Here is a 9919-nt window from a genome sequence, read left to right on the forward strand (position 1 = left end):
TGGGTCCCAACTCAAGGAATCACACCTTTGGTAAAGCAAGGAAATGAACGCAGGCCTTCCAAACGCTTTCTGCGTACAGGAACTGATAGACGGCAATGGTCAATAATGCCGTGACACGACGAAGGGGAAATTGCCAGGAAACTTGATGCTTGCTTTGACGAAATAGAAAGGAAACTTGATGCTTGCTGTGACAGGAGGAAGGAAAAATGGGCCCGAAATATTAAATCAAATTCAACACGGTGTATATCAAATGCAACGAATCATATCATGGCTTGTTTGCATAAACTATTGGGTCCCAACCTCTTTAGTAAAGCAAGGAAATGAACGCAGGCCTTCCAAATGCTTTACGCGTACAGGAACTGATAGAATGGCAATGGTCAATAACGCTGTGACAAGACGAAGGGGAAATTGCCAGGAAACTTGATGCTTGCTGTGACGAAATTGAAAGGAAAATTGGCCCGAAACTTCATGCTTCCAAATTCCACCGTTCAGATTACGATATAACTTCAATATATATCGCCACTTGGTTTGCTCAAGGAAATGAGAAGCTCAATAATCAACCACATTCCAGAGCTGTTTTGTTTTCAATCGTGTGCCCAAACATTGGGGTGTTGATACACACACAAGAATAGCAGAGGCGCAGCTGGTAAGTTGCTTGCCCTCCAAAATCTTTCTGACGCAAATATTGAGTCTCACCGCACTTTCTCGATCTCTGCAAAATATCTTCGATCTTACTTCTCTGTTATTCTGTATCCAATGGGAAAAGTTAATCCTTGACTTTGCAAGCTACTAGATTGAACGTGCCTATATAATGCGTTGCGGTGAGTGAATTCAGAGAAGTGCTATTCTTCGAGTCTCATTGTTCCTTGTTTTTCCTATTCTCATCCTCAGCTTCCAACCTTACCTTGTTCTAGCAACAATGACCAGGAGAAGTAGCTGCTGCTGCTCCTGTTTTTCTTGTTTTTCGGGGAGGAACACCCCTTCTCCCTCTGGCCTGACAGAAATGGTAGCAACAGGACATCATCCATCATCGTCAACTTCTGGTGCCCAAGGCAAGAGTGTCGCGTCCTTTTCATCTTCTTCTGCACATCAAGACGCCTCTTGCGCTGTTGTTGTAAAGCAGGATGAGGTGGTGCCTTCTCCTCCAGGATGTTCCCGTGACCGAACATCCTCCGCATCCACCTCCCAGGGCAATACCAACAGCTATGTGTATCAAGTGTTTCTAAATCACCGCGGTCCTGATGTGAAGGAAGGACTCGCTAAAGATATCTACAATCGCCTTAAAAAACTCGGATTATCAGTTTTTCTGGACCAGGAAGAACTGCAAAGAGGAGAGAAGTTGAAAGCCCAAATCGAAGGGGCTATTCGAACAGCCACTGTTCATGTGGCGATATTCTCTCCAAATTATGCTCAATCAAATTGGTGTCTCGACGAACTCGTACAGATGTTGGAGTCGGGATCCACAATAATTCCGGTCTTCTACAAAGTCGAGCCCGCAGATCTTCGGTGGACGCGCGACGGAGATCGAGTTTATGCTCAACATCTTGGCGTGCTCGAAGGGAAGAGAACATTTGATGGTCAACCACGATACGACCCCAAGACCATAGAAGAATGGAGGAATGCTCTTTCTGCTGTGGCGGATATAGTCGGTTTTGAGCTGAAGGACAAGTAAGACCCTCCAACTCTCCCTATTATTTGAGTTTTGTACTTTGCTGGCTTCATAAGTATATAACAGATTATTTATTTAGATATTTCTCGTTAGTCGATTAACTGTGATTTGAATATTGTTCAGGGAAGAGTCGCAGCTGGTCGAGGAGGTCGTCCAACAGGTTGTGAAAAAGGCTCGCAAACCGCCTCTCGACGTCGCCAAATATCCTACTGGCCTCGATGAAAAAATTGAAGATGTGGACAGAAAATTGTCACTGCAGCGGCAAAGCAAGAAGGCTACAATTTTGGGAATTGTAGGTTGTGGCGGGGTCGGGAAAACTACCCTCGCTAAAAAATTCTTCAACCGAGAGAGAGAGAGATCAAATTACAGTCGATCTTGCTTCTTATTTGATGTCAGATCCAGAAATTTACCTTCCCTGCAGAGTAGCCTTCTTATGGAGCTGATTAAATTGAATGCACAAATAAATAGCGTCGCTGAATTCATAGGGCAGATAAACAGCGTTGCTAAAGACATAGAGAACGGCAAAATAGTTCGTGAACGGTCTCTTCTCATTTTAGATGATATTGATCATATTAATCAACTGGATGCATTATGTGCACCCGTTATAGATATTATTGATGTAGGTAGCTTAATTTTAATTACATCTCGTAATAAGGATGTGCTTACAAACTTCGGTATTCATGAGTCATCCATTTACACAGTGAAAGGTCTCATTGTAGAGCACTCGCAAGAGCTCTTTTGCTAGCATGCCTTCGGTCGACCCAGTCCTGTTGTAGGATTTGAAGAAGTGGTTGAGGAGTTTTTGAATGTCTGCAATGGTTTGCCCCTGTCGCTTAAAGTGCTTGGGGCGCTTCTTCGTGGAGAAGATGACTTGAAGCATTGGAATGCGCAATTGCGCAAAACCTCCAAAGTAGTTCCGGAAGAAATAGGGAGCACACTTAGAATTAGCTATGATGCTCTAGATAAGGAGGAAAAGCAAATATTTTTAGATATCGCCTGTTTCTTTACAGGGAAAGACAGGGATGCCGCTATAAGAGTATGGGATGGATCCAACTGGGAAGGGTTGCTGGGTCTTCGGAAGCTGGAAAACAGATGCCTCGTGGAGGTGGACGGTGAAAACTGTCTCAGAATGCACGACCACCTTCGAGACCTAGGCAGAGATATCGCTGAAGGTCAAGAACATCCCCGTCGTCTTTGGCACTTCACAGAGAATATGGCTCGTCCATCATTTGTAAGTATTCTGAAGCTTTCGACGGACTTTCAAAATAGCTTCGTGTTATCAAAATTGTCTGTCAATTTTTAAATCTTAAAACTAACAGCTGGGGGTGAACAATTCAGGTGCGTGGAGTTAGCAGGTCCAACCGAACCATGTTGCAGCTGCGTGGGACTGAAAGTGACTCTGTTGAACGAATATTCAGCAGTGAACAGTTACCACCGCTAGTATATCTGCACTGGGAGCACTGTCCGAAGTCCTCTTTAGCTCCCTCGATTCCATTAAATAATTTAAGCGTGTTACATATAGAGGGGTTTTTTCTGAATACACTCTGGCAACATGAATTTCAGGTAGTCATTTGTTTTCTTAACAGATCTAGTTACCTTTTTTAATAGTCTATGAATTGTTGTACTAGCGTGTTGTTATCGTATGACACAATGCGAAAATGCTGTAGAGGCTCAAACTCACTTTAATAATGCATGTGAACATTGCAGGCACCTCTGCAATTGAGGGAGTTGCATATTGATGCTCCCCTTTCAAAGCTTCCAAAGTCCATTGGAAAACTGAAGCATCTTGAAAAAGTTTTTCTGAACACTCGTTATCTTATAACTATTTCAAATGAATTTTGTAACTTATCAGGACTCCAAAGTCTTCACTTGAACTGCGAGCATCTGCAGACGCTACCAGAGTCGATTGGGAACCTATCGGGACTCCAAAGTCTTCACTTGACGTGCCGGTATCTGCAGACGCTACCAGAGTCGATTGGGAACCTATCGGGACTCCAAAGTCTTCACTTGACGTGCCGGTATCTGCAGACGCTACCAGAGTCGATTGGGAACCTGTCGGGCCTCCAAAGTCTTCACTTGATCGACTGCGACCGTCTGCAGACACTCCCAGACTCAGTGGGGAACCTGTCGGGCCTCCAAAGTCTTCACTTGAGCGAGTGCTGGAGCCTGCAGACACTCCCAGACTCAGTGGGGAACCTGTTGGGCCTCCAAAGCCTTGACTTGAGCCGGTGCTCGAGTCTGCAGACACTCCCAGACTCAGTGGGGAACCTGTCGGGCCTCCAAAGTCTTCACTTGAAGTGCTACCGTCTGCACACACTCCCAGACTCAGTGGGGAACCTGTCGGGCCTCCAAAGTCTTCACTTGATCGACTGCGACTGTCTGCAGACACTCCCAGACTCAGTGGGGAACCTGTCGGGCCTCCAAAGTCTTGACTTGGGCTGCTGCTCCAGTCTGCAGACACTCCCAGACTCGGTGGGGAACCTGTCGGGCCTCCAAAGTCTTCACATCAACGGCGGCAGTCTGCAGACACTCCCAGACTCAGTGGGGAACCTGTCGGGCCTCCAAAGTCTTGACTTGAGGTTGTGCTCCAGTCTGCAGACACTCCCAGACTCAGTGGGGAACCTGTCGGGCCTCCAAAGTCTTGACTTGAGGTTGTGCTCCAGTCTGCAGACACTCCCAGACTCAGTGGGGAACCTGTCGGGCCTCCAAAGTCTTGACTTGGGCTGCTGCTCCAGTCTGCAGACACTCCCAGACTCGGTGGGGAACCTGTCGGGCCTCCAAAGTCTTCACATCAACGGCGGCAGTCTGCAGACACTCCCAGACTCAGTGGGGAACCTGTCGGGCCTCCAAAGTCTTGACTTGAGGTGGTGCTCCAGTCTGCAGACACTCCCAGACTCAGTGGGGAACCTGTCGGGCCTCCAAAGTCTTCACTTGAGCTCGTGCTCCAGTCTGCAGACACTCCCAGACTCAGTGGGGAACCTGTCGGGCCTCCAAAGTCTTCACTTGGGGTGGTGCTCCAGTCTGCATACACTCCCAGACTCAGTGTGGAACCTGTCGGGCCTCCAAAGTGTTGACTTGAGCGGGTGCTCCATTCTGCAGCAGACACTCCCAGACTCAGTGGAGAACCTGTGGGAAGGTCTTTACTTGAACGAGTACTGGAAACGGAAGAAGGGGTTGCCGGGCTGCGCTTCAAATTAAGATTGTTTTCAAATATTTCATTTGTTAATGTTAAGATGGTTCATTTTATGATGCATAAGTACAACGATAAGTGGTTCAAACGTCCACATAAAATCTGATAAGTGATTTTATTGGAATTTTTTTGTATTAATCATAAATCACAAAATTCACATTTTAAGGTTACAAAATATCATTATTTTAAGTTATTAAATTATCTTGGTAAAATTTAATGTAAATTAACATTCCAAATTTTTTTGGTTAAATTAAATTAAATTAAATTTAAAAAAATTACATTAAAATTTATTAGTATTATTATACTTATAAATTTATTAGATTGATATTTAATTGTACCAAAAAAATGAATTTATTATTAAAAATCTATCTAATATTTTTTCAATTACTTATTAATAAATTTAACTAAAAATTATCAAAAAAATATATTTTTAACTCTAAAGATTTTCTTTAATTTTTAATTCTTTATCTCTATAACTCGAAACTCTTTATTATTTTAAAAAATTTAAATAAAAATTTATATTTATATTTTAATTTCCAATCTTTGAAGCTCTCAATTTATATTTAAGTACTTATCATTTTAACAAATTTACATTTTAATATATACATCTATCAAATGTATAAAGACAAAATCAAAAGTTTTCGATATGTAGAATTTATGTGTATTTTAAGTTTATTTTAATTATTTTTTAATGTATATTTATATTTTTCATTATTAATCGTCTAAATAATAGAGAAAGCTTTATAACATTATATAAAGTTTTTTTTTTTAATTTTTTAATTAAAAATTTTGTGTAGTTTATATTTTATATGTATTTATATATGTATATGTAATTAATTTAATAGATATTTATGAGGTGTAGATTAATTCGATTGTGTGGGCTTTAGTTCTTATTAAATACTAGTTCAAATTTTATGGGGAGAAGTTGATCGAACCACTTGCAAGAGATAAAAATGTCTCAATTAGTAATATTGATGGTGCATTTATATCTATTTGGAAAAATAAATTCATTATGCATATGTTGTATTATATTGAAAAATATTTAACAAACAATGATTTTATATTTAACAATTAAGTTAGTGAGAGCTAGATTTTCATGTATGGTGTTATCTCAAAATCAGGCCCTGGAAGGCTGCAGACCAGGAAGACTTCAAGTAACTGTTTCAAACCTACTTTTGGCTGAGGTTTAGCCTCCCCAACCTGAGAGGGCTCTCTCAAAGGATTAAAGGTTTTCGATTATGATCAAGATGGCTAACTCTTGTGAAACAAAGGTAAAATGTGAGTGGTGGAAACACAATTAGAAACTATTCATTGGGTCATGGGGTCAAGGTGTGTTTCAGTACAACAATGAGATTAAATTCACATGGAAGTCAGGGCATAGAGGGCTTTCACATAGAAGTAGAACAGAGATATAGTGTAGGAATACAATCCACAAATACATGAAGGAAATTAGAGCATCTTCAAACGAGTTCTAAGTAACATGTATCTGTACTACTGCAAGTAAGTATAGGAAAGAGACCATGAAGAAAATAGAACATTAAAAAACCCTTACTGAAACCTGAGTAGTGAAATCAACTCCTTATATTATCCTGAAAACATACCGTCACATACAATAACACAAAGTTCTCTCTTTCTTTGATAATTTCCTCCTACTGAGTACATTGGTGTTCCTGCTATATATAGAATTCTTTACAAGACTGAGCTTCCTCCTCCAGCCCGAGGGGAACTCCAATTCTGCTTGATATGATACCTATTCAAATTCTAACTACCTATTAAATGTAACAAATTGCTAACTGGACTTTTTAAGAGATCTAAGTCAAATAGGAGTCTAACTCCATATCATGCTAATAATAGCCTTAATTACAATCATTCTCACTCTTTGACAAGTGGTCTTTTTAGTTTTGGCTGAGGTAGGTGTTTGTAGCTTCCTGCTTGCCCTTAATGTCACATCTTCTCCATTGCCCCTGAAAGGTAGGAAACTGCCCCTCTTTATCTGCCTTCAGTTTTCCTCAATGATATTCGAAACCAATGAGCCATGCCGTTCTTCTTTGATTATGCAAAAATATATCAGAATGCCACGTCCTTGATGTGCTGTCAACGTTTTCCCTGTGTGAAGACAAGACCCTCTCCAAGCTGTTTGACATATCTTGAACCATAGTAATTCTGGTCACTTTATAACAAAAAAGTTTAGGGTTCGAATATAAGCTTTTGCCACCTGTTTCTTCCTTTGTTGAATGTTGGCACCTGTTATATGATCCTTTGAAAAGATTCCTTTCTCAAAAATTTCTCCTCTGTCCCTCAAAACTGGTTGACTGAGTTTTAATTATGTAGCTACAACGGTTTCGTGGCGCACTACGAAACTGCTGTGCGTTGGGCGTTATTTTCAGCAGTTCCATAGCGCGCTACGAAACTGCTATGTATTCACCACACCATAGTCTAATGCATTATCTACAGCATGACTTTATGTTGAGATATGTCAAAGCAACAAGACTTCGAGAAATTTGCAGCTCCTTCAAGTTTGTAAGCCCTTTTGGATGCACCAATCCACCATGAATCCCTGAGCACATCTTCAGATCCAGAATTGTCAAGTTCACAAGACGAGCTAAGGCACACAAGCCTGATGTAGTTTTTTGGTTTCCCTGTACTACCTCTTGTATATAAAAGGAACAATGGATCTTTTGCATCAAGCCATTCAACTTCACATTCGGTCATGTATTTTGGAATTGTATCCTGCCACCAAATATCTCTTCCTTTCTTCCATGGTGTGTTTTCTTTATTTAATGCAAACTCATTTGCATATGTCAAACAAACACCTACAGAAACTCCATTTTTAGATGATTCCACCTGTGCAGAGTCTACTATTTCTTTCATATTAATAACTTTAGCACCTTTGCGGACATCATTACAAGTTAGCAGTGCTTTAGGTTTGCGGTCTACAATTCGTTGAGCAAGGGACTCTGCTGAAAATCCAACGAATACAACGAAATGAACAGCACCAATACGAGCACAAGCAAGCATTTCTATCAACAGTTCTGCTAACATAAGCAAATAAATCCAGCCCTGTTTTTGCATCCGGAATCTCAAACATGGCATCTGTCAAAATGATCTCGAGGATAGAACGCAAACCACGGGCTCTAGTACTCTTGACCATTGCCTTCTATGCAATCTACCTAAGGGCATCCTCAGTAAAATGTAACTTCACATTGTTCATCTCAAACATTTTCTTGTATTGCTTTCCTAGTGCATTTTTAGGCTCCATGAGCACCTGAACAAGTTGGTCTTCAGTCAACGCTGAGAGGCTAACAAGCACAAGAAATCGTCCAATGAACTCTGGTATTAAGCCATATGCAATAAGATCACTACTCTCAACCGACTCTAGCAAGGATGATGTCACCGCAGCATTTGTCAGGCCACCAGCCCTCATATTAGCTCGTACAGGCGCTCCAAAGCCAATAGAAGAATCTTGTCGTCTCTCAGAAATCATTTTCTCTAGATCCACGAAAGCCCTGCCACATATAAAGGGAATATCCTTTGTATCGATTTGAATATGATCAACACAAGGATGTTTGTGAGCTCCCTTTTCTGGAACATGTATAACTGTTCCTTCTAGCATTTTAAGTAATGCCTGTTGAATAGCTTTAACATTGAAATCAGCAACCATGATTAATTTATACAAAATAGACTGCACAAGTAGTAAATCTGAAGTTGCCTTCAGTGGGGGAAAGCGTGATCTTGGAACATTGACACCAATTGCATGATCAAAAACTTATAGCAGCACCTGCAGCCGTTTCAAGCTGAAGCACCTTTACCGCATTTACTTCCTTCGGATTTGGAATTATCTTCTTCTGGGGGTTTTTCTATCTTTCTATTCTTCAAGACATTTTGCAAATTAGAAACAAAGGAAGGTGGCAAGAGCCCGTTCTTCCCAGAAGTCATACTACTAGATTGATCACAAATCGAAACCAGAATTAGAAGTTTCGGTCTTAATAGAGAATTTTCAGATTTGGTTTTGGATGGAAATCCCGATTTGAATAGTACAGGCAAGAATCAAATTTCAAGGCTACAGAACACGCGTCAAGACCGACATGTAAGACCTTGCACATGATATCCCCGTAAACTTCTTGCAGAGAATATGACAGCTGGGGTGAGATTTGCTATGGATCAGCATGAATTCCTGATTTCGTAGCGCAGTTAGCGCAAAATCGGTGTTTTGCGCTACGAAATCACCTCGACCGAGGTTTCTGCGCTATGATCTTTGAAATAGGATTGACATATGGAGCTTAGGTGCAGTGTGAGACCAGTGATGGACTAAAACAGAGAATTGACCCCATTTGACATACTAACAAGACTCTTAACAAGACTCTAAAACAAGATGAAAAGACTAGGCCCAAAACTGACACCAACCCTTTGACAAATTAAAAAAATTGATGTTCAGAATTTAAACTATTTTTTCTTGAGTGATAACAGGTGGCTCCACTTGGGATAATGTGCCCCTGTGGTACACTAAGAACATGCAGGTCCAGTGATTTGTCTTCTTTATAACAAACATAGATTTGCTTGTCAAGCGTCCCCTTCAAGCTTCTTAGGCCTTCACCTCGGGCTTAAAGCTTGATGATCACTGCGGGAGAAAGAAATCTACATCTACTGAAAAATGCTTAGTCAACCTTGAGCTTATTTGCATTGTCCTACCTACCTACCCTATCAATTTCAAACTTCTTTCATCTTAATCAATGTGAAATTTCCAATGTAGCCAATCATTTGTCTTATCTGATATTTGAGTCTCTTGACTGCATTCGACCTTAAAATAACCATGATAGTGAGATGACCAAATCAGCTTATAATGTACGTGATCTTCATAATGCAAATGAAAATATAATATTGGTGTGCAAAGCTTTGCCATGTATTCACTTATAGGGTCAAAGAAGACATGGTTAATTTGATGATCACCATAACACTCTACATCTTTAGATAACTAATTCTCAACCACACAAGATTCCTTTGATATGTTATCCAACTGCTTTTCTGAATGATGCCTACAAACAATATAATTTTCCTCACTA

At 40.7% G+C, this 9919-nt stretch overlaps 2 pseudogenes across 1 annotated transcript; one reads left to right on the forward strand and one right to left on the reverse strand.

Annotated features, from left to right (window-relative positions):
• The first annotated feature begins 400 nt into the window (after positions 1-400).
• On the forward strand, positions 401-4931 carry LOC149214645 (disease resistance protein RPV1-like; annotated as a pseudogene). Its single transcript, XR_016250946.1, has 4 exons — positions 401-1668; positions 1793-2900; positions 3008-3232; positions 3377-4931. The product of XR_016250946.1 is annotated as a disease resistance protein RPV1-like (transcript).
• A 3094-nt stretch (positions 4932-8025) lies between these two features.
• On the reverse strand, positions 8026-8520 carry LOC149214646 (CLP protease regulatory subunit CLPX1, mitochondrial pseudogene; annotated as a pseudogene).
• Positions 8521-9919: the final 1399 nt, after the last annotated feature.

This window comes from Pinus tabuliformis, chromosome 1_1 (assembly GCF_031772625.1).
Source record: "Pinus tabuliformis cultivar Carrire ecotype Pingquan chromosome 1_1, CPIR1, whole genome shotgun sequence".
NCBI lineage: Eukaryota > Viridiplantae > Streptophyta > Pinopsida > Pinales > Pinaceae > Pinus > Pinus tabuliformis.